This window comes from Nomascus leucogenys, chromosome 14 (genome assembly GCF_006542625.1).
Source record: "Nomascus leucogenys isolate Asia chromosome 14, Asia_NLE_v1, whole genome shotgun sequence".
Taxonomy (NCBI): Eukaryota; Metazoa; Chordata; class Mammalia; order Primates; family Hylobatidae; genus Nomascus; species Nomascus leucogenys.
In genome coordinates, this window is record NC_044394.1 from 5663862 (window position 1) to 5686785 (window position 22924).

The 22924-nt window shown below is 41.9% G+C and overlaps 1 protein-coding gene across 2 annotated transcripts in view; it reads left to right on the forward strand.

The window, feature by feature from the left end:
* ANKFN1 (ankyrin repeat and fibronectin type III domain containing 1) overlaps positions 1–22924 on the forward strand; it is a 354475-nt gene that overhangs the window by 12483 nt on the left and 319068 nt on the right. Inside the window, exon 2 of one of the 2 annotated variants that reach the window (XM_030827987.1) lies at positions 19420–19487. The exons of the other annotated variant lie outside the window; for it this stretch is intronic. The gene's annotated coding sequence lies outside the window, so the exon portion shown is untranslated. The remainder of the gene's footprint in view (positions 1–19419; positions 19488–22924) is intronic. 2 annotated transcript variants of the gene reach the window in all.

Genomic DNA, 22924 nt, shown 5'->3' on the forward strand with positions numbered 1-22924 from the left:
GTTCCTCCTCTGTTGAAATCACACTCATCCATCCTTTTTACCTCTAGTGCCACGATTCAGGTCCTAGTCCATGAGTCCTAATTCTACTTGGGAATTTACCTAACCATTCCCTGCCTCTATTTTCCACATGTCAGTCTGCCTACCATACTCTCACCATCATTTCAATGCAATCTCCCTGCTGAAAAACTTGCAGAGCTTACCTCTCACCTACCGATAGTTCAAATGCACTAGATCTTCCAAAATCTGGTGCCTAGTGTGAAGAAAAAACGCATAAAAAAAGAAATCAGGTGGTCTTTGTTCTAGTTCCAGTTATGCCACAATGTAACCATGTGACCTTGGAAGAGCTACTTTCCCTCTCTAGTTTGTAGTTACCTTTGGAGAGTTGCTTTTCCTCTCTAGATCTTAGTTTTCTTGAATGTGAAATGAATGAAGTGATTGGACAAGATCAGAGATGCCAGATGAATGACATTCAGGCGCCACTACTTTCCTATAGTGTCCTTGGAATTCATCATTAATTGATCTTTGGCTTTTTCCCACTGAGCTCTAATGAGCTTCAAAATCATCCATGCAGTCACTTCCAACAGACCAGCTAACTTTTGAAATCAAAGCCCTTTACCTCCCTCGATGGGATGATTTCTGAGGTTGCTTCCTGTTCTAATATTCCACAATTCTACAGTCTCTTTCCATCTTAACCACCTACTATTTCTAACGTGAAGCCCATACTGCAGCCAACGGCATTTTGAACAGTTCCTCTAAATGCATTTTGAACATTTTAGGCCACTGGAATGGCCTAAAATGCTTTCAGTCACAGTTTTCAATCAAAATCTTACCCACCCTGGCCGGGCGCCGTGGCTCACGCCTGTAATCCCAGCACTTTGGGAGGCCAAGGCGGGTGGATCACGAGGTCAGGAGATGGAGACCATCCTGGCTAACACAGTGAAACCCTGTCTCTACTAAAAATACAAAAAATTAGCCGGGCGTGGTGGCAGGTGCCTGTGGTCCCAGCTACTCTGGAGGCTGAGGCAGGAGAATGGCGTGAACCCAGGAGGCGGAGCTTGCAGTGAGCGGAGATCGCGCCACTGCACTCCAGCCTGGGCAAGAAAGCGAGACTCCGCCTCAAAAAAAAAAAAAAAAAACAAAACCAAAAAAAAAAAAAAAAAATCTTACCCACCCTGCAAAGCTGAGGTGAGTTCCACTCTCCCTTGAAGCCTTTGCCAGTAAACTTGGCACTCCTGAATCCCCATAGTATTTTTTCGTTTAGTTATAACGTTTATTGACGACAAACTCTATACCCCCTCTGTGAGCTTTTTGACTGCTGTATTGAATATTTGTGTAGCTTTCTTTGCCTTCCATTAGATTATAAACTCTTGAAATTTAAAATCAGACAACCTATGTTCAAAGTCCAGTTCTTCCCATTAGTTGTCATGAGAGAAATCATTGAATCTCTTTAATTATTGGATCAGCCATCACTATATACCCAGCCCTAGTGCTGTGCCTGGCATAGCTTAGAAAATCAATAGTGACTTGTTTAACAGAAGGAAGAAAGGAAGAAATGGACATAAAGAGAGAAATTTACTAAGATCTACCTCATGAGCTTAGTGTGGAAGTTAAATGAATATACATATACACATAAATATTATATGTTAAACACGCTATATAAACAGATATCATGTATACATATATGTTACATATATACACATTCATGTGTGTGTGCATAGATATATGTGTGTGTATATATCTATATATCTATATATGTAATTGAAAACCTTGGCTCAAATGTTGAAAATGTCTAAGTTACTATCAACAATAATAATACAATAATAAGGGATAAAATACTTATTAAATTCCAATTGTATGCCAAGGACTTCACATAATTATGAAAGCTGGCATGGTGTGGTAAAGCAGTGCAAACTTTGGAGCCCAATTAATTCTGGGTTTGTAGCCCCACTTTTCTGCGTTAGGTGACTTTGGGTGAGTTACCTGACTCCTGAATACCTTCATTGTGTATATTCAAATGTACTACACTACAGTTTAGTAACAACTCCAAAATCTCAGTGGTTTAGCATGACAAGAGTTTCTCACTCATGCTACATATCCATTGCAGGCAAGCAGGAGGCTCTGCACCGTCACTCAGGGACCTAGGCTGATGGAGGCTTCACCACCTTACCACTATGTCATCTGGAACACGTGAAAACTTCCAGTGCTACAGCAGGGGAAGAGGGAGACAGAGAGTGTAAAGGCTCTCACTTAAGCAATTAATGGCCAACACAGAAGTGACCTATGTCACTTCTAGTCACAGACCCAACCTCAGTGGGCCTGGAAAACGCAGGCTTCCACATATTCAGAAAGAGAGGTGAACCAGATGTCAGTGACCACTAGAAATGTCTGATGAATAGGCAGGTGTGGTGGCTCATGCCTGTAATGCCAGCACTTCGGGAGGCAAAGGCAGGCAGATCACTTGAGGCCAGGAATTTGAGACCAGCCTGACCAACATGGCGAAACCCCATCTCTACTAAAAATACAAAAATTAGCCAGGCATGGTGGTGTATGCCTGTAGTCCCAGCTACTCAGGAGGCTGAGGCACAATAATTGCTTGAACCCACGAAGCAGAGGTTGCAGTGAGAGGAGATCCTGCCAGGCTGGATGACAGAGTGAGACTCTGTCACCAAAAAAAAAAAAAAATGGCTGATGAGGATAGTAATCACTACTGTGACTACTGTGTAGGACTCTTAGGAGAATGAAATGTAATAACCTCATCAGGCAGATAGGACAGGCCTTCAGCAACTGTTGGTGTTTTTCCTCTTTTTTTCCTAATGAATTGGGACAAGTTGTTTATGTATTTGTTATTCCTTTTCCATTTCAAACTCAAGTCTTTGCACATATTACTCAGTAAATATTCACTAAATAACTTAAATAAGAAATTTGCAATTGTTTTTCATAGGCTATTTTAAGTTCACAGGAAATGTATTTTTGTGGTTATAATCAATTGCAAGACTAATTTACCATTTTGGATAATTGACATATCTAGAATATCCAGCTACCATTTTGGATAATTGTCATATCTAGAATATCAATAGACATTATAAGCTCTTAGCTTTGTTTTCTCTTGTTTCGTTTTGGTTTAGTTTGTTTGTTTTCACAAACACTTTTAGAATTCGCACAACTTGTTGATAAGCCTATATTTCATTATTATTATGAGGCATCTTGTTAGCATGATGATGCTGGTTTCATACAGGTGCTAATGAATCCCAACATCACCCTAATTGGAGCAGTTACTTTAGAGGGGTAGAGGCTATTTGGAAAGGGAGGTTGAGGAGTGAATGGATAAGTGGAGACAGTAGGCTTAGACCATTCCTTCTAGAATTTTGACTAGGGATTACTACCTTTGTTGAGATGTGGTTTCAAAGGAGTCTTGTTTTGTTTTCATTTTAATATGGAGGGAACCGAGCCTGCTTGAATACTGTGAGGAATGATCCAGAAGGCAGGGGGAGTTTGGAGATGTAAAAGAAAGCGAGGAAAACAATCGTCTTTAGAGAGCATCAAAGAGGCACATCCAGAAATCATCTGAAGGCCTGGCCCTGGGCCAGAGGAGAGCTAAAGGAGAGGAGCAGAGGAAGTGTGCAGAGGCAGGGAGGTGTGGGGCCCTGGCAGGAAAAATTTAATTTCCATTAGAGAGCTTCTAATTCCATTTAAAATTATTATCATTATTATTATTTTTTTTTTCAGAGACATCTCACTCAGTTGCCCAGGCTAGGGTGCAGTGGCACAATCATAGCTCACTATAACTCTTAACTCCTGGGTTCAAACAATCCTCCTGCCTCAGCCTCCCAAGTAGCTGGGACTACAGGCACGCCACCACATCCAGCTAATTTTTTAATGTTTTATTGAGACAAAATCTCACTATGTTGTCCAGGCTGCTTTCCAACTTTTGGCCTCAAGTGATCCTTCCACTTCAGCCTCCCAAAATGCTGGATTATAGGCATGAGCAACGATGCCCAGCCTTCTAATATTTTTATGAAGTAGTACATCCACCAAGTGAGAAGGAAAGGGATGGAGGGTAGCAGGATGAGTGGGAGATTTAAGAAAGGCAGAAAAGTAAGATGGGCATTGATCAGAGTGGCAGAGCGGGCTTCCTAGAGATCCCAGGAGACAGCGCCAAGCCATCCCGAGGGCTCAGTGTAGAGACGTTAATAACACATTATGGCAAGCTTGCCCTGCTACTCCTGTTCTGCCCTGTTGGCAGCCTCAGTGACAAACCCTAAAGGTGCTTGTGCTGGGGAGGCAGCAGGCAAGAGCAAGTCCCCCAAGGCTGCTCTTTGTAATCCTAATCAAGTGGGTACGTTGACTTTGGTCAATCTGATGATCTATCCAGAAGCTTAGACTGCAGAGATTGGGTTCACAGAGAGAGGCCCTGATCAGGCCGATCTGGTAAATCCACGTGGATCGGTGGCAGCTATGTTGAAGAAAAAAGACCTTGCAAGCCCCCATCCCAGGTCCTGAAAGTGTCCTCTTGTTCTAAGACTGAGGGATTCATTCACCTTCTTTGCTCCATCGTGAAAAACAAATATGGAAGAATCTTCAAAAAATGACCTTGGAGTCAAAGAAAATGATTAGTGAAGGCACCCATTCACTCAGTCAGTCAACATTTATTGAGCTCCTACTGTATTCCTCCTCCAGGAGTAAGAAGGAAGGCTCCCTCCCCCTTCAGGGATACCTGCCCAGAGAGTAAGATAGACACCTAAGCCAATAATTACCAATGCAAATACAGGAGTACGTATAAGAGCTATAAGAACTCAGAGAGGGAGCGACAGAGTCTGCAGGAGGCAGACAGGCTGCTGGAGCTAAGTGGATCATCAGGAAGTATAGGGATGTGTTTAATGCCAGTCTTCATTAAATGTATTAAAATAACCTAACAGGCCGGGTGCAGTGGCTCATGCCTGTAATCCCAGCACTTCGGGAGGCCAAGGCGGGTGGATCATCTGAGGTCAGGGGTTCAAGACCAGCCTGGCCAACATGGCGAAACCCCGTGTCTACTAAAAATACAAAAATTAGCCAGGCATGGTGGCGCATGCCTATAGTCTCATCTACTTGGGAGGCTGAGGCAGGAGAATCTCTTGAACCTGGGAGGCGGAGGTTGCAGTGAGCCAAAATCACACCACTGCACTCCACCCTGGGCTACAGGGTGAGACTCTGTAAAAAAAAATTATATATATATATACATATATATATATGTATAGTCCCCATATTTATATATCTAGTTACCTGCCCTTACTACCACCACCATACACACATACATCCCTATTTTCTCAAGTTGATGTAAGTCTCTGGAATAAGAACAACTTTTAAACTTATCTTGGGGGGCCTGGAAGGAAATGGAGAGCAGGCATGGTAAAGCTTTCTCAGGACCAGGTGTGGCAGGGGCTGATCCTCAAGAAAGATATTTTCAGGAGTTAGAAACTCAATGAGAGTCTCTGAAGGAAGCAGGGACTGGCACTGCCGGGGAAATGCATAACATGGGAAATGGCCTCAGGGCTTCACTAGGAACCCTCCATTTGAAGGTAGAAGTACCAGGAAGCATTGTCTTATTTCCATCTCCGCTGGCCTTTTGTACTCACTCTCCCTTTTGAAGGAAGTGAGGGACTAGTGCTGGGGAGACTGGAGCCAGTGGTTGTGATTCATGGCAGGGAAGGAACAATGTACAGACGGGAATCCTGTCTCCAGGATTAATTAGCTTGGTGGATGGGCCAGGAGCCTGTGTTTTTCCCTCTGACCTAAGCAGCACCTTCTATACCCCAGGAGGCTCTCTGCAAACCAACGGTCTACAGCAATGGTTATAACAGCAGTGTGATGAGCAGCCAAGGGCATTCCAGGAAGTTGTGTTGTTTATCCCCAAACTACCTCTCCATTCGTGTGAATGAGTGGCATGATTCATTTTCCATAAACAGCGTGGGTGAACAGAAGGGGAAAAAATTCCAAACGCTGGGGACTGGCATTTCACTTTGTAGAAACTGCCAAGGAAAAGTTTTCTTCATTTTGGTATCCCTCTGAGAAGAGGCCAATCCTCTGAAACAAGAGGCTGTCCACAGCTGGGTCACATACACTGAGTCTGGGTCTTCACACAGACCCATTAAGACTGTCCAGGCACAGATGAGAAGACAGAAAACAGCAGGGAAACATGTGATTGAAATGCAAACTCTACCCAGACATACCCTGAGGTCTTAAGCAGGAAACTCCTAGCTAGCAGGGCTAGCAAAAGAATCAAGGAGGGTCTCTGTCCTGGCTTTTCTATTTATCACCGTGACATTTAACCTCCTTGATCAAGATCTTCTAGAACTTAATCCCCAGCATCCTTTGGTATTTGCTGTTATCAGGAGCAATAATAATAATAGCAAAAAACAAAAACAACTCTGTGTTTAATTGCAAGCTTACCATGTTCTTGTTATATATATGAATGATTAATATAGTTTATTTTATACTCTCTGCTTTTCTGAAAGGTAAGTATTATTATCCTCACTTTATGAATGAGAAAAATTAATCTCAACGTGATAAATAACTCCGCCTCTGATGAGACAAAGCAGAACTTGATTTCAAATGCATGCCTGTCTAATTTGAAAGAATGCATCCTTTGGAAAGGCTGTGATGCACTATTCCTTTTATTTGCCTTTTAACTTTAGGGAAAATGGTATGTCTACTCCTCTGTCCCTCAACAACTGCTGTAGCTTTCTTATTCCACATCCTTGATTGCAAGCAGCATCTTCTTCTCACTCTTTCACTTATCTGATTTTTAATTATCATGTCAAGTGAAACGCCAAGACATCAGGCTGGGAGGAACTGTATCCAGCAGGTCCAGGACCAGGAAGCAGCAAGCAGGTGACAAGCTCAGTGTGATACAAAAGGCAGGGCCATGAAAGCTGCCATGCCCAGTGCTAGGAGGTGGCAGTGAGAGCTCTTATTGGTCCCAAGAGCAGAACATGGCAGGTGCCAACTCAGAGTCTAGAGGCTGAGCCCAGGATTAAGAGCCAGGGGAGCTGCCAAGTAATTGGAGACAGGAGCGTGGGGTGTATTTGCTGAAACAAGCTGTTTGGCCTGGAGAGCTGATGTGGGGCATCCAGGGAGTGCTGGAGTGGGAGCACTTTCTCAGCTGGCTCTTGTCCCATGCTGTCTTAAAGGCACTACCTGACAACTGATACTACCGGTCAGGCAAGGCCCATTTCAGGAAGTCCTCTGGAACCAGCCAGCAGACAGGGACACACTGATCCCTCCCTGGAGCACTTGTATCATCTGTTGTCGGCGCTGCACACTTAGCTCTTGGCAAACGTCATGCTGTGTGGTTAGTTTTCAGTCCCCACCACTGTGATACAAGGTCCTAGAGGGCAGGCTGAGAGCAAGAATGCCAGTTACACTTGTGGGTTGGCTTTCTCCATCCATTCCCTGGGCCTCTATCTGACCCTAAGTAAAATTTGTGAAAGTGGATTTTATCAACTAGCTCCAGTAATTGTAGTTTTAGAACAATGTCCTCAAATGTCAGCTTGCCTGTGGATCTGTCTGTGTGCCTGTCCTCTGCCAGCTCCTGGCTCCCCTCTCTGGTCACTCCTCATCACTCTTGGGCTCTGCCACTTTGCCACCTGGCAGTTGTCCACACAGTCCTACCTTCACCCTTTGCCTTCTGTTCCCCCTGCATGGAATGTATTTCCCCAGACATGGGTATGGCTTCTTTCACCACCATGTTCAAGTATGTGCTTAAGTATCACCTTGTCAGTGAGGCTTTCCTTAACCTTCCTACTACCCTGGTTTATACTGCATAGACACCTGTGCTTCCTACGCCTTTGTATTTCCCCATAGAACTCAGAATGTGCCACCTTGCCATATACTTCACTCTCTCTCCCACAAGAATGGAAATTATAGGAGAACAAGGATTTTTGTCTTTTTTTTTTTTATGCTCCCACCCCAACCTTCCAAGTAGCTGAGACTAAAAGTGCATACCACCATGCCCAGCTATTTTTTATTTTCTTTTTTTTGTAGTGACATGTTCTCCCTATGTTGCCCAGGCTGGTCTTGAACTTCTGGCCTCAAGCGTTCCTCCCACCTTAGCCTACCAAAACGCTGGGATTGCAGGTGTAAGTCACCACACCCAGCCAGATCTTTGTCCTTTTAACTTACTACTGTACTGTCTCTCCAACTCCTAGAACAGTGCCTGGCACAGAGAAGATACTCTATAAATATTTGGTGAATGAATGAGTAAGTATCATCTGGGAAATGTCAAAATTCAGATTTCTGAGACCCACTGATCCCAAATATTAATTACTTGGCTGACATTCTCCACAATCTGCCCTGACTATTCCTTCTTCATCAGGGTGGACTCCTGCCTCCTTTCTCTGATACAGTTGAGTCCTGGGGCCAGGCAGGTCCATGCCATCTGCCAGGTTCCCCTGTACTTGCTGTGCTATCAGGTGCCATTGCTGCCTTCCAAGAATCCGTGGGTCAGCTTGACACTGTGGGTGGTGCATTTGGGAGGGGAGGGACTGCATTCATTCTCTGGAGGCTGCATTCATTTCCTGGGCTGGCCACAGAGCCAGATGTCCACAGGGTTCTCTCTTTGCCAGCAGCCCTTCAAAGACTTGTGAGCCCACTCAGCCCTCCAGAGACACTCTTCACTGCAAAGCCTCAGGCAGCCTAGCCAGGGGACCCTGGAGCTGATGCCACCTGGAATCTTTACCAAGTGTGCAAAGCAGCCACATTCTGGGACAGCTGGATTGGAGGAGGGAGCAGAGGCTGAGGTTGGCTTCCAAATCCTCCAAGCAGTGATCTTTTTAGTGAATTGCTTGAGGGTTCTCTGGCTAGACCTGGTGCAATTACTTGCGCTCCCCCTCCTTGGAGTCTCTCTGTGCCTTTGGGACAGCCTCTCTCCCTTCTTCCCATCATCTTTGGTGATTCATGGTTGTTTTCTGCCTATGGATCAGCTGTTCATTCCTGCTAAGGGTCCTATAATTAGACAGAGCACAAGAGCTACAGCTCCCTGTTTGTGTTTTGCCCAGAGAAGTCTCCAGGGACACTCAGACCCCTACCTACTCACCCTCAAATCTATTCACTGACTCCCACATCAGAGAATAAGGATGAACAAAGACTGATCTCCCTAGTGGAGTCCCTCCTCCCACCTTTATGATTCCCTTCATCTTTCCCCTCCCCCAGACTGAATGTCAGTGTTTGAAAGCCAAGCTTAACCCTGGGGATTTGAGAGGGAGTGGCAGGGAATGGGTTTTACTTAGGTCGAAATGAGTCTAAAAGATACATAAGCCTAAGTGGACCTTCTTTCTTTATTTTTTTATTAAGTGGGAGGGAGTTAATTATCTCTCTCTGTGCCATAATTTCTTTTCCTGTTTCCTAATCACCCCCACCCACCTTTTGAAATGAAGAGTAATACAGGAAGAAAACCTATATCCACGTTTGTATTAAGCAAATATCTTCTAACTCTTACACCCAGACTACCATCTACCACTGTTCTTTGATGTCTGCAGGATTTTACTTATACATAGTAAGATATCAAAATAAGCGCTCCATTGATTGAGGACCTACTTCCTATTGTCATTTTTTAGTCTGGAAAAGGTTACTTACGATATGACAGGGTAGGAATTTTGAGTGCCAGACAGTTAGCTCTTGTCGGTTTGTTTGTTTTTGTTTTGTTTTGTTTTTACAAGGAGAAAGGTAAAACGAACAAACAAAAAAGTAACAACTAACAAAACACCTAGATATAACTGGTTGGGAGTGAAGACACTAACACTCATGGACATCAGCACCTTGAAATCCCCTGTGTTGTCACAAAGATGATGCCACCATACCTGGTGCTGTGAGGTGGTGAGTTGAGTTGTTTGGGGAATTTGCTGCACACACTGCAAAGCCCTTGTGAGACATCTTCAGAAAGGAGCAACTCAGCTCATGAAGTCAGAGCCAGTGAGGCCAGTTGACAAGCGATGGTGAAGTCCAGATTCCCACCTGCCTTCACTGGATAAAATGCCTTGTCACCATCCATTTCCACCATTCCCCGCTCCCTCCTTGGACTACTCAGATGTGCTTACTCCTGCAGTCCCAGCTGTAGAAGTTTCCAGCCCTATGCATTCAGTTATCAATCAATGGAGATCTCAGCTGCACTTGGGCTGGAGCAGGACAAACCAGCCTTTCTTTATGCCAACAGGGAATGCTTGAAATAACTAGACACACAACTCTGATTGATGCAGCCACAGTTTACACACCACACTTCAGACGGTCTGAAATGGCTGGAATTAATAGCCTATTATAAGATAGTAGGGGGGTGGGGGTTGGGGGTGGGGGGTCTGGGAAAGGGAGGCAGGAGAGAGAGACCAAAAATTACTTTTTTTATGATCTTCTAATTTAAATCTATTTATTTGATTTTTGCAAAGTGTGACATGAAGGGGGGTACGGGGAGGGGAGAATTGTTCTTATCACCCTGCTATGAGTCCGCTGGGGGGCTCCAGCCAGCTCGGCACCAACTTACAGCATTTTTCTAGTAAATGATGCGAGTCCATGTGGTTGGGCAAGGAGGGGTTAAAAAGGCTAGGGAGTCAGGGACTGAGGGAGGGAAGAATGGCAATCGCTTGGTTCACTTGCTTTCATGCCAGGCTCTGCTAGCCAGCTGGAGAGAGGGGAAATGGAGTTTAAAACCCCTGGTAAGGAATTTTTCCTTGGTCTGAACATTGTTTAAATTCCTGAAGTGGGTGATCCCTGTAATAAATACCTTGGACTTTGTGAGACAGATATATTTACTCAAGTTTAAAGTTTGGATTTGATGGATATGCACTTGGGAATGCATGGGATCGGAGTGTTTGTTATAGGTTGGAACCCATTCAATGCGCACAAGGAGTTAAGAGAACTCTATTTATAGCAAAGCAGACTGTCTTCACCATTCTTTGTGGTCACTATGTCAAAGTCTGTACTTGATCCCTTATTTCGAACATCATTGGCCCTCAAAAGACATTAAATGAGAAAGAGAATTTGGCCCAAGGTACTCAAAGCACTTTTTTAAGACTTATGTGCAAATGGAGCCTTGAACTAGGTCACCTGTCTTGTATGTAGGAAAACACTTCTTTGAGGAGAGAGTAGATAATATGAAGCAGAGGACAAAGATGAAGGTAGAGCCAGAAGGAGCTGAACACTCCAGCTTATGTTCTATTTTCCTGTAATGTCACTGCCTCAGGACTGATTACATATTGTAAGAGAAAAAAATTCATCCTATCATTGGGAGTATGGAGTCTCACAGGACACAATGCCTTTTGTCCAGATTGAAACACTTGCTATTCCCCTAAAGAATGTCACTCAATCCTATCACTTAAAACAAGCAAGCCGGGTAATTCCAAGAAGGCCAGGTTGGAGTTTCCAGGAACTCAAGCCACCTTTGCCCTCTTTGACTGTAGAATCGTAGGGATTTCCCCAGAGCCCCCAGGTGAAAGGTCCCCCTGCCCTTTTCTCCTTGTGAATGACATGATTCCAGCCTGACCGGCAGAGTGAACAGTTGACTAGCCACCACGGATTCTGTTCAACCATTTGGTGTGGTTTTCCCAAGGGGGCTCCCATCTAACCACAGGCCTATGCCAGAGCTGCATGATCTTGCCAAGCTTCACGGGGTCCATGTTTAAGAGGGCGCAGCCTCAGGCCACTGTGTGCATGCCATTTTGCCGCTGCCCAACAACACAGATGGAATTTTGGTTTCCCAGCATGGGAATGAATGCCCATTTTCCATGATGCATATGTGTGATGTGAAAAATCATCTCACCTTGGGCTTAAATAGGCCTCTCAGAAGCAAGAGCCAAGTACAAGCTGGAGATTCCTGTTCCATCTGCCCTGTTAAAATAGGTTACAAGGGAATATTTTTCATAATCCACTTACGATTAATTTTCCTCCTTTGGCTGATGCTCAAGCCCACACATCAGTGACTCCCACGTTCCAGATGGACTTAGTTGCGGGAATCAGAATGTGCCTCACAAAATAAAAGATCAATATAACATTTGTTTGAGAAACCACATTCCTCTTATAGGCTGAAGTACGTGATGTCTGCAACAGCAGAGATAAAGATGTGAAAATATTATTTTCTATGATATTGGTAGTTTAACTGCCTAAGCTCCTGATTTTACTATAACTGCCTACATAGGTTTTCGGTTTTGTTTTTGTTTTGTTTTGTTTGTTTTTGTGAGATCCTGGGATTTATTTTAATACATTATTAATATTTAAGTTATTTTTTATGCAGTATTCTCCAATTAAGTTCATTATTTAGTTAGGATTTCACTGTCACTTAAGGAACGTCACAATGGAATTGGTTATAAATGCAGAATAACTGCTAAAGAAATTTACCAATTTTTCTTGTGTATTAATGTAACCAGCGCTTAAAATTGATTGCCAGTCTTTTGGGGGTAGCGGAATGTCATTCGCCCTCCCCTGAAAGTCCATACCAACTTTGTTTTAACCAAGCTGAAAAGTCCTAAAAGGTTGTAGGACTCTTCAGAGGGAGAGGTGCAGACTTAGGTGAACTGGACCTGGATTAAACTCTGATGAGACCCCAGAATGATCTGACCCATCAGGCTGCTTCATGTATTGCATGACTTGAGGGCACCAAGAGAATCATAAGAACTGCTTCAAAAATTTAAAATAGTCATTTGGGGGACATTCATTTAAATATGCCCCACTATAAGTCGTATCATTAGATACACAAAGTTCCCAATATAATTTGGCAACATAAGCTAATTTTGCTGATGTAAACACATTTCAGCCTGTGGATTCCTGAATACATAGAGTGCTAACCTAGATTCAGACTCGAGGCTGCATGTGAAGAATCTCAAAGGTAGGAGCTGTGAATTCAGCAGTTGGTTATTAGAATTAAAGTCACTTAAAATCTATACTTAAGAAGGTACTTAAAATTCTCTAGGCTTTTCCCAAATCAGACTCTCTCGGCGTGGGCCTGAGGATCTATATATTTTTAAAACTCAACCTTGAAAAATGAGTAGGATTTTTATCCTCAGGGTAGGCGGGAATGACATTCCAGGGGGCATGATGGTTTAGTTGAAAGGCACGGATCAAGGAAAGATAATGCGTTTCATTTACCTGGTTTTTGCTGCAGAACTTCTCAGACCTTTTATATGCTGATGGACATCATAAAGCATTTGAAGGATGTAACATGTAGCATTTGCCAAACCTATTTGAACATGTTTCTTGATCATAGGATAAATGTCCCTTAAAACAGACTTTGGGAAATTCTATTATTAATATTAAGTTATTTTCTATGCAATATTCTCCAATTAAGTTTGTTATTTAGTTGAGATTTCACTGTCACTTAAGGAAAGTAACAACGGAATCGATTATAAATGCAGAATAACTGCTAAAGAAATTTCTAGTTACTAATTTTTCTTGTGTATTAATATAACCAATGCTTAAAATTGGTTATCAGTTTTTTGAGGGTGCTGAGATATCATTCACCTTCCCCTGCAAATCCATACCAACTTTATTTTAACCAAGTTCTAAAGCCTATTTGAACATGTTTCGTGATCATAGGTCAAATGTCCCTTAAAACATACTTCGGGAAATTCTAGGCTTAGGAAAGGAGAAGACAAAGTAGAGAGACTCCCTGTTAACACTTTCTAAGCTTTTAGTCACACAAGGGCATGGAAAACAAACTCTCTTGTGTTTTCTTAACCAGGAGCAATAGGCCAGGCTCCGGCCAGTCACCACTGCTCTCTTGGTGCTGACCTGGCCTTGTTTGGTACATCCCTAGCCTGTTTGAAATGCGGTACTCCTGCTCCAGACAACTTGAAGAACGGAACACATTTTTTATTTTTTTTTTGAGACGGAGTCTCGCTCTGTCACCCAGGCTGGAGTGCAGTGGCGCAATCTCGGCTCACTGCAAGCTCCGCCTCCCGGGTTCACGCCGTTCTCCTGCCTCAGCCTCCCAAGTAGCTGGGACTACAGGCGCCCGCCACCACGCCCGGCTAATTTTTTGTATTTTTAGTAGAGACGGGGTTTCACCGTGTTAGCCAGGAAGGTCTCGATCTCCTGACCTCGTGATCCGCCCGCCTCGGCCTCCCAAAGTGCTGGGATTACAGGCTTGAGCCACCGCGCCCGGCCAGGAACACATTTTTTCAAAGTGCCAGAGAGGGGGATAAAAAAACAGGCAAAAATTGAGACAAGAGCCATTTGTAGGGCAGCAGAATGAGCTTTGGCTTTTCTGCCACTAGCTCGGGCTGGGAAAACACAGAGACCTGAAGAAGCTGAATGTTAGGAAGAAAGGCCATCTGAGACATGAATTTTAATCCCTGCTTGGCTTCTTGCAAACTGTGTGACCTCGAGCAAGTCACTTTACCAGTCCAAATCTTGATTGCTTCATCTGTAAAGCTGAGTTGTCTGCCTACATAGGAGTTCTCTGAGGAACCAATGAAATCATATTTGTAAGACGCCCAGTACAGAGCCTGATGTTTAGTGGAGACATACTAAGCCTAATAAAACATTCCTTCCTTCCTTCCCAAAATCTGGAAGCAATTTTCTTTAAGCTTACTTTGATTAAAGAAGCAATCATTGCACATTCTATTATATGCAAACCAGTAGATTGAGCTCATCTCATAGCTTGATGCCTAACCAGGGAAGGTGTTCAATAAATACTTTTGTATGACTGAATACTCATACGTGAATAAATAAGTCAACAAAGAGACCTATAGATTCACAGAGGAAGAAGTGATTTCTGGGGGAATGCACGTAGCCTTCTATTCCTCTTCTCATACATGGAGTATTGGTGGGCACTCTGCTGGCCTCTCTACCCTTTACTCGACCTTCTCCAAGAGAGGAGTGTGGTTACTCTGATAGTTCACTAGACCACATTTTTCTAGGAGGCAAGGTCATATTCTGTCTCTGAGCTACAAGTAGAATAGAGCCAAATTTAGCAGACCTGCCATTCTTTGTTCTACCTGTTGCTAGGTGTGTCAGCATGTCTGTGGTCCTCATCTATGTTTATGGCTGTGTAAGGGGACTCAGGGTCTCTTCTGTAGGCCCATTCTTACCTCCTCACATTACCCAAATGTGCAAACTCTAAGATTCAGGCTAGAAGCCTTCATCTGAGCCTCAGGCCTCCACATAACATTCAACTAAGCAGTTAAAAGGAACTTTATTATAGAGATGACACTACTGAAAATCACCAGAGTAAAGTATTTAGCATCTAATTTATAAAATGAAATCATAGGTTCCCCCAGTATATAGTGTTTTCATTGGTAGAACAATTATACTGTTTTCAATCCTTATTAACTCTCCTACAGGCAACATATATTGGTATCCCCCATGACAACATAATTAGTATTCTAAGCATATTTTTCACCAGCTGCTTATATCTTCAAGTTAAAAGTCAACAGCTAAATATATAAAATGGAAAGAGCATAAACAGCAAAATTGATTTTAGTACTCAGAATGACTTGATTATCTATATTTATAGCTGTAATTAGAGAAAGACTTAATGCCTTATATAATCAGTTCTTTATTGAAAGTTTCACGACACAGGACTTGATGCTAATTTACCTTGTAGCATCGAGGAAGGAGTGCTGTTCTCTTACCCACACCAATGGCTTTAGCTTCTAGGTTCATTAACTACAAAACATGTTGCCTTACATTATGTGTAGTACATTAAGGGCTCTTTATTGAGCAGCTTTCAAAGAGAGTTTCTATTCCAGGTTGCTAACATAATATATGCCTTTCCCCAGAGTCCAGTTGGCTGTTTGAGTCTAGGGAATGAGTGATGCTCTTTGTTATTAGAAAAGTAATGTTAATTCTGTATAATGTCAATATATCTATAGCATAACACAGCGAAGAAGTTTCATTTTTCTTGCATGAATGCCTTTTTATCTGGAAAGTTTTAGAGCTATTCCCATATATTTTTAATATTCTTTTTGTATTCTGATCTCTGAGACTGGAGGATTTCCCCTAAGGTTTTTTTTTAAAAAGTACACATTTTCATAATAGCAATAACTACTAGTTATTGAGCACTTACTGTGTGCCAAATACTTTGCAAATCACTTTACGTAAATACTGTGTCATTTCATCTTTGCAACAACTTGACAAGGAAGGCACTGTTATGTGTCTGTTTTACAGATGATGAAACTGAGGCTTAGAAAGGTGAAGTGACTAACCTAAGATGACACAACAATAAGTGGGAGTGCTACTAGTTAAGCTCAGGCAGGCTGGCTTTCGAGGATGAATTTCCAATCATCCATTACAGCGGAAGATCAGTCAAGTGCAACTTCCAGTGATCAGATCACTGCTTATTGCCTATTGTTTTCTTTCTCTTCTTAGCATATACAACCATTACATATGCATGTATAAATGCATATACACACATGTCATATATGTATGTATATATGTTTTTATATGCTCATATATACAGACATACTCATTTAATTGTGCCTCGTTTTATTGTGCTTTGCAGATATTGCGTTTTTTACAAATTGAAGGTTTGTGACAAACCTGCAGTGAGCCTATGGGTGTTATTTTTCCAATAGAATGTGCTAACTTCATATCTCTGTGTCAAATGTTGTTAATTCTCGCAATATTTCAACCTTTTTTGCTATTATTTTATCTGTTGTGGTGATTTATGATCAGTGATCTTTGATGTTACCATTGTCATTGTTTTGGGGCATCACAAAGTGCTCCCATATATGATAGCAAACTTAATCAATAAATGCATGTACTCTGACTGCTCTGCCAATGGGCCATTCTGCCATCTGTCTCCTGTTCCTTGTATGTCCCTATTTCCTGAGGCACAATACTGAGAATAGGCCAATTAATAACCCTACATTGGTCTGTTAGTGTTCAAGTTAAAGGAAGGGCCACTCATCTCTCACTTTAAATCAAAAGCTAGAAGTGATTCAGCTTAGTGAGGAAGGCAGGTCGAAAGCAAAGAGAGGCCAAAAGCTAAGTCTCTTATGCCAAGCAGTAAGCCAGGTTGTAAATTCAAAGGGAAAATTCTTGAAGGAAACTAAAAGTACTACTCCAGTGAACACACAAATGATAAGAAAGCAAAACAACCTTATTGCTGATATGGAGAAGGTTTTAGTGGTTTGGATAGAAAATCAAACCAGACACAACATTTCCCGAAGACAAAACCTAGTCCAGAGCAAGACCCTAACTCTTTGAATTTTCTGAAAGCTAGGAGAGGTGACAAAGCTGCAGAAGAATCGTTTGAAGCTAGAAGAGGTTGGTTCATGAGGTTTAAATAAAGAAGCCATCTTCATAACATAAAAGTGCAAAGTGAGGCAGCAAGTGCTGATGGAGAAGCTGCAGCAAGTAATTCTGAAGATCTAACTAAGATAATTGGTGAAAGTGGCTACACCAAACAACAGATTTTCAATGTAGGAAAAATAGCCTTCTATTGAAAGAAGATGCCATTCATGACTTAATAGCCTATAATAGCTAGAGAATAGAAGTCTGTGCCTGGCTTCAAAGGACAGGCCAACTCTCTCGTTAGAGGCCAATGCAGCTGGTGGCCAATGTCAAAGCCAGTGGACATTTATCATTCTGAAAATCCTAAGGCCCATAAGAATTAGACTAAATCTACTTTGCCTGTACTCTATAAATGGAATGAGAAAGCATGGATAACAGCATACCTGTTTACAGCATATGGTTTACTGAATATTTTAAGCCCACTATTGAAACATGCTGCTCAGAAGAAAAGATTTCTTTCAAAATATTACTGCTCATTGACAATGCAGCTCATAATCCAAGAGCTCTAATAGAGATCTGCAAAGGAGGTTAATGTCATTGTCACGCCTGCTAACACAGCATCCATTCTGCAACCCATGGATCAAGGAGTTATTTTGGCTTTCAACTCTTATTATTTAAGGAGTACATTTCATAAGGCTATAGTTACCATCAATAGTGATTCCTATGATGGATCCTGGCAGAGTACATTGACAAAATTCTGGAAAGGATTCATCATTCTAGATGCCATTAAGAACATCTATCATAGATGGAAGAAAGTCAAAATACCAACATTAGCCAGTGATATAGTTTGGATGTTTGTCCCCTCCAAATCTCATGTGGAAATGTGATCCCTAGTGTTGGAGGTGGAGTTTAGTGGGAGGTGATTGGATCATGGGGGCAGATCCGCCATGAATGGCTTAGCATCCCTTGGTAATGAGTGAGTTCTCTCAAAGTTAGTTCACATGAGATCTGGTTGGTTAAGAGTCTGGGACCTCCCCTTTCTCACTCTTGCTCCTTCTCTTGCCATGTAGTATGCCTGCTTTTGCTTCACCTTTTGCCATGAGTAAAAATTCCCTGAAGCCTCACCAGAAGCCAAGCAGATGCTGGTGCCATGCTTCCTATACAGCCTGGAGAACTGTGAGCCAATTACACCTCTTTTCTTTATACATTACTCAGTCTCAGGTATATCTTTATAACAATGCAAAAACAGACTAACGTAGCCAGCATTTGGAAGAAGTTGATCCCAGCCTTTGTGGATGACTTTGAGAGGCTCAACCCTTCAGCAGATGAAGAAACTGCAGATGTAGTACCAATATTAAGAGAACTAAAATTAGAAGTAAAGCCTTCAGATGTGACTGAATTACTGCAATCTCATGATACACCTTGAATGGATATGGAGTTGCTTCATATGAATAAGCAAAGAAAGTGATTTCTTGCCATGGGATCCACTCTGGTGAATATGCTGTGAATGTTGTTGAAGTGACAATAAAGGATTTAGAAAATTACATAAACTTACTTGAGAAAGCAGTGGCAGAGTTTGAGAGGATTGACCCTTATTTTGAAAGAGGTTCTACTGTGGGTAAAATGCTATCTTTCTACAGCATTTTGTAGAAAGAGATATTTTGTGAAAGGAAAAGTCAATCAATGTGGGTGAACTTCATTGTTGTCTTATTTTAAGAAATTACCAGAGTCACTCCAGCCTTCAGCAACCACCACCCTGATCAGTCAGCAGCCAGCAACGTAGAGGCAAAACCCTTCACCAGCAAAAAGGTTAAAACTTGCTGAAGACTCAGAGATGATTGTACTCAATTTTTAACAATATTTTAAATTAAGATATGTACATTATTTTTTAGACATAATGCTGTTGCATAGTTAATAGACCACAGTATACTGTGAATATAACTTTTATATGCACTGGGAAACAAAAAAATTAATGTGACTTGTTTTATTGTGAGATTTACTTCATTGGAGCTCAACCTGCCCTATCCCAAGGTAGGTCTGTTTCCTACATGCAAATGATATTGACTTTGATTTTGATATTCAAAACCACTTAATTATATTTGTTGCTGTAATTCCTCAAGGCCTATACACATATGCACTCCTTTGTGCTTCAGTGTCATTTGAGAAAATTTTCAAAGTTTTTAAATATAAACCATCGTTCTCATGATCTCATTTGATCCTCAGATCTGCTCTGAGAGGTCGGCACATCCTGTGCTATTGTCTCATCTTAGAAATGAAGCGACACATCCAAGGTCAGTTCACCACTTGTAGTAGAACTCAAACCAGAACTCCCCCTCAGCTGTTACGCCAGAATGTTAAAGTTCTGTGCTGTCTTCCATAGGTCCTCAGGCAAAGAATAATACTCTGGGCTGCACATAAGCTAACAGAAGGAAATAAAATGTCAACCTTCACGCAAGTGATGGAACAGGAATCTCAGGCACAGTGCTCATGTAATAGCATTTCATGGGTGAATTTGTCTTTTTTGTGGAGAATCCACCATCTTTGCTTTTCATCAATCTCTGTCCACGTAGTTAACTATGTAGTTCACCTTGTACCACCTTGAAACCCCGACCTAAACTCCAATCCCAAATGTCATCCTAGGGTGTTATATGGCGCATGTATACTGATGCGACTTCCCCCACTAGACTGTGAGTTCACTCCTGTGATCCGGTTTTCAGCATAGAGCCTGGCAGTAGAAGGTCTCAAATATTTATCCATCAATGTATTTGTTCTGCATGAATTTTTGCTGAATTTACTGGCAATTGGTAAAGAAATGGAGAAATAGAAAAGGAAAAAAGTTTGAGACATAAATCCCCGTTTTAATTATTTTGCCATAGGACAGGGTCTCCATAACCTTTATAACCCCCCTTCCCATAATACCAAACTTTGTGTGGAAAAACATCCCTAAGAGCTTCTCTGTCCAAGAATGGGTCAGAGCAGGGCTGGTTGTTCCAAAAACGGCCTACAAAGATGTTCTTTGGGGGACTTAATGTGCCCTCCAGGACAGTGGGACCTATAAAACTTGTAGGAGGGAATTCTAGGGAGGAGACTAACATGGCAAAGCAAACTGCTCCCTCCCACCACGGAGTTAAAAACAATGTCCAGCCTTTAAGTTGTGGGAAAGAGAATGGTGAAATCATTCTCTGTCTGGCACAAGTTGCAGACGATTAAGTCGTTTGGGAAATGTGGACTTGTACCAATCTACGAGATTGGCCATGGCCATTTTAATATGTTTTTGAAAATCAGCAAGTGCTTAAAAACTTGTAGTAAAAGCCCTAATAAACTAAATTCGACCAGGACTCTGCCAGAATTGTATTTACCTCCTGAAGTGGAGGGTTAGGAAACCACGTTAAAATTTAAAGCGAAAAAAAGAAAGAAGAAAAAGCAACAGACCCATTAGTTTGGGCAGTTGTTTGGTCAAAATAATTAACTGTCCACTCTCAAAGGCAGCTCATGTTTCAAGTGACAGGTGAGTTTGTTTGATGGCACGCAGTTACAAATAATGCCATCTCCCCCCTTTCTACTTTTGTTTTGTTTTACAAGTCTTATTTGTTTTTACAAGGGTAAGTTTGGAGGGGGGTGGGTAGTTACTGTAGCCAGAAGAATAAATGCTTTGTGCATTGTGCATACCCATGTAGTATACTGAACAAGTACTAATAAGAATAAAATTATTGGAGCAAATAAAATCACATATGCTTTTTAGTCACCTGGGAGAGGGGCCGTGCCAGCCTTCTTGAGCATATAAAAATAATAATTCCTCACATCTGAATAGCATTATAGAACTTATAAAGCCCTTTCACATATATTATCATGTTTGATCCTCAATAACGTGAGTTAAGAATGATCTGTTTGTGATACCATTTTACAGTTCAAGAGGGGTTAAGCGGCTTGTCCAAGGAGCTACTAAGAATTGGTCAGTCAGTGATTCCAACAACATCCTGGCGCCAGAGCATTCTACGTTGTCCACTGTGACGCAAAAGAGCAAAAATGTATGAATCGGAGCAAAAATCTCTAAGGTCATTTTGTGTAGAAGAAAACTATTTGGCACAGGAAATGACTTACCCCCTGGCTCCCTAGCTATCAGAGAAATGGTCTACACCAGGACAAGAGCACAGTGCTAAGGATCACATACAGCCCAGTTCGGGCACAGACTAGCTGCGTGTTGCTTAGGGCACACTTGCAAAATGAGGAGCTAGTGTATGGCATCCTGTTACCTAAAGGTGTTAAAAATCGCATGGAACTGTAGATGGACAAAAACAAGAAACGGGGAAAGGATTCTCTATTTAATAAATGGTGCTGGGAAAACTGGCTAGCCATATGTAGAAAGCTGAAACTGGGATCCCTTCCTTACACCTTATACAAAAATTAATTCAAGATAGATTAGAGACTTAAATGTTAGACCTAACACCATAAAAACCCTAGAAGAAAACCTAGGCAATACCATTCAGGACATAGGCATGGGCAAGGACTTCATGTCTAAAACACCAAAAGCAATGGCAACAAAAGCCAAAATTGACAAATGGGATCTAATTAAACTAAAGAGCTTCTGCACAGAAAAAGAAACTACCATCAGAGTGAACAGGCAACCTATACAATGGGAGGAAATTTTTGCAACATACTCATCTGACAAAGGGCTAATATCCAGAATCTACAAAGAACTTAAACAAATTTGCAAGAAAAAAAATCAAACAACCCCATCAAAAAGTGGGCAAAGGACATGAACAGACACTTCTCAAAAGAAGACATTTATGCAGCCAACAGACACATGAAAAAATGCTCATCATCACTGGCCATCAGAGAAATGCAAATCAAAACCACAATGAGATACCATCTCACACCAGTTGGAATGGTGATCATTAAAAAGTCAGGAAACAACAGGTGCTGGAGAGGATGTGGAGAAATAGGAACACTTTTACACTGTTGGTGGGACTGTAAACTAGTTCAACCGTTGTGGAAGACAGTGTGGCGATTCCTCAAGGATCTAGAACTAGAAATATCATTTGACCCAGCCATCCCATTACTGGGTATATACCCAAAGGATTATAAATCATGCTGCTATAAAGACACATGCACACGTATGTTTATTGCGGCACTATTCACAATAGCAAAGAGTTGGAACCAACCCAAATGTCCATCAATGATAGACTGGATTAAGAAAATGTGACACATATACACCGTGGAATACTATGCAGCCATAAAAAATGATGAGTTCATGTCCTTTATAGGGACATGGATGAAGCTGGAAACCATCATTCTCATCAAACTATTGCAAGGTCAGAAAACCAAACACCGCATGTTCTCACTCATAGGTGGAAATTGAACAATGAGAACACTTGGACACAGGGTGGGGAACATGACACACTGGGGCCTGTCATGGGGTAGGGGGCTGGGGGAGGGATAGCATTAGGAGATATACCTAATGTAAATGACAAGTTAACGGGTGCAGCACACAAACGTGGCACATGTATACATATGTAACAAACCTGCACATTGTGCACATGTACCCTAGAACTTAAAGTATAAGAATAAAACATAAATAAATAAATAAATAAATTGCATGAGGCTAATGTAAGTTACTGTGCCTTTTGATATTGCCTAAGAACTCACTGGCTTTGAGGTAGCTTTTTCTATCTATATTAATGAGGAGCTGATGGGTTAATTTCCCAGTGTTTCTGTAACAAATTATCCA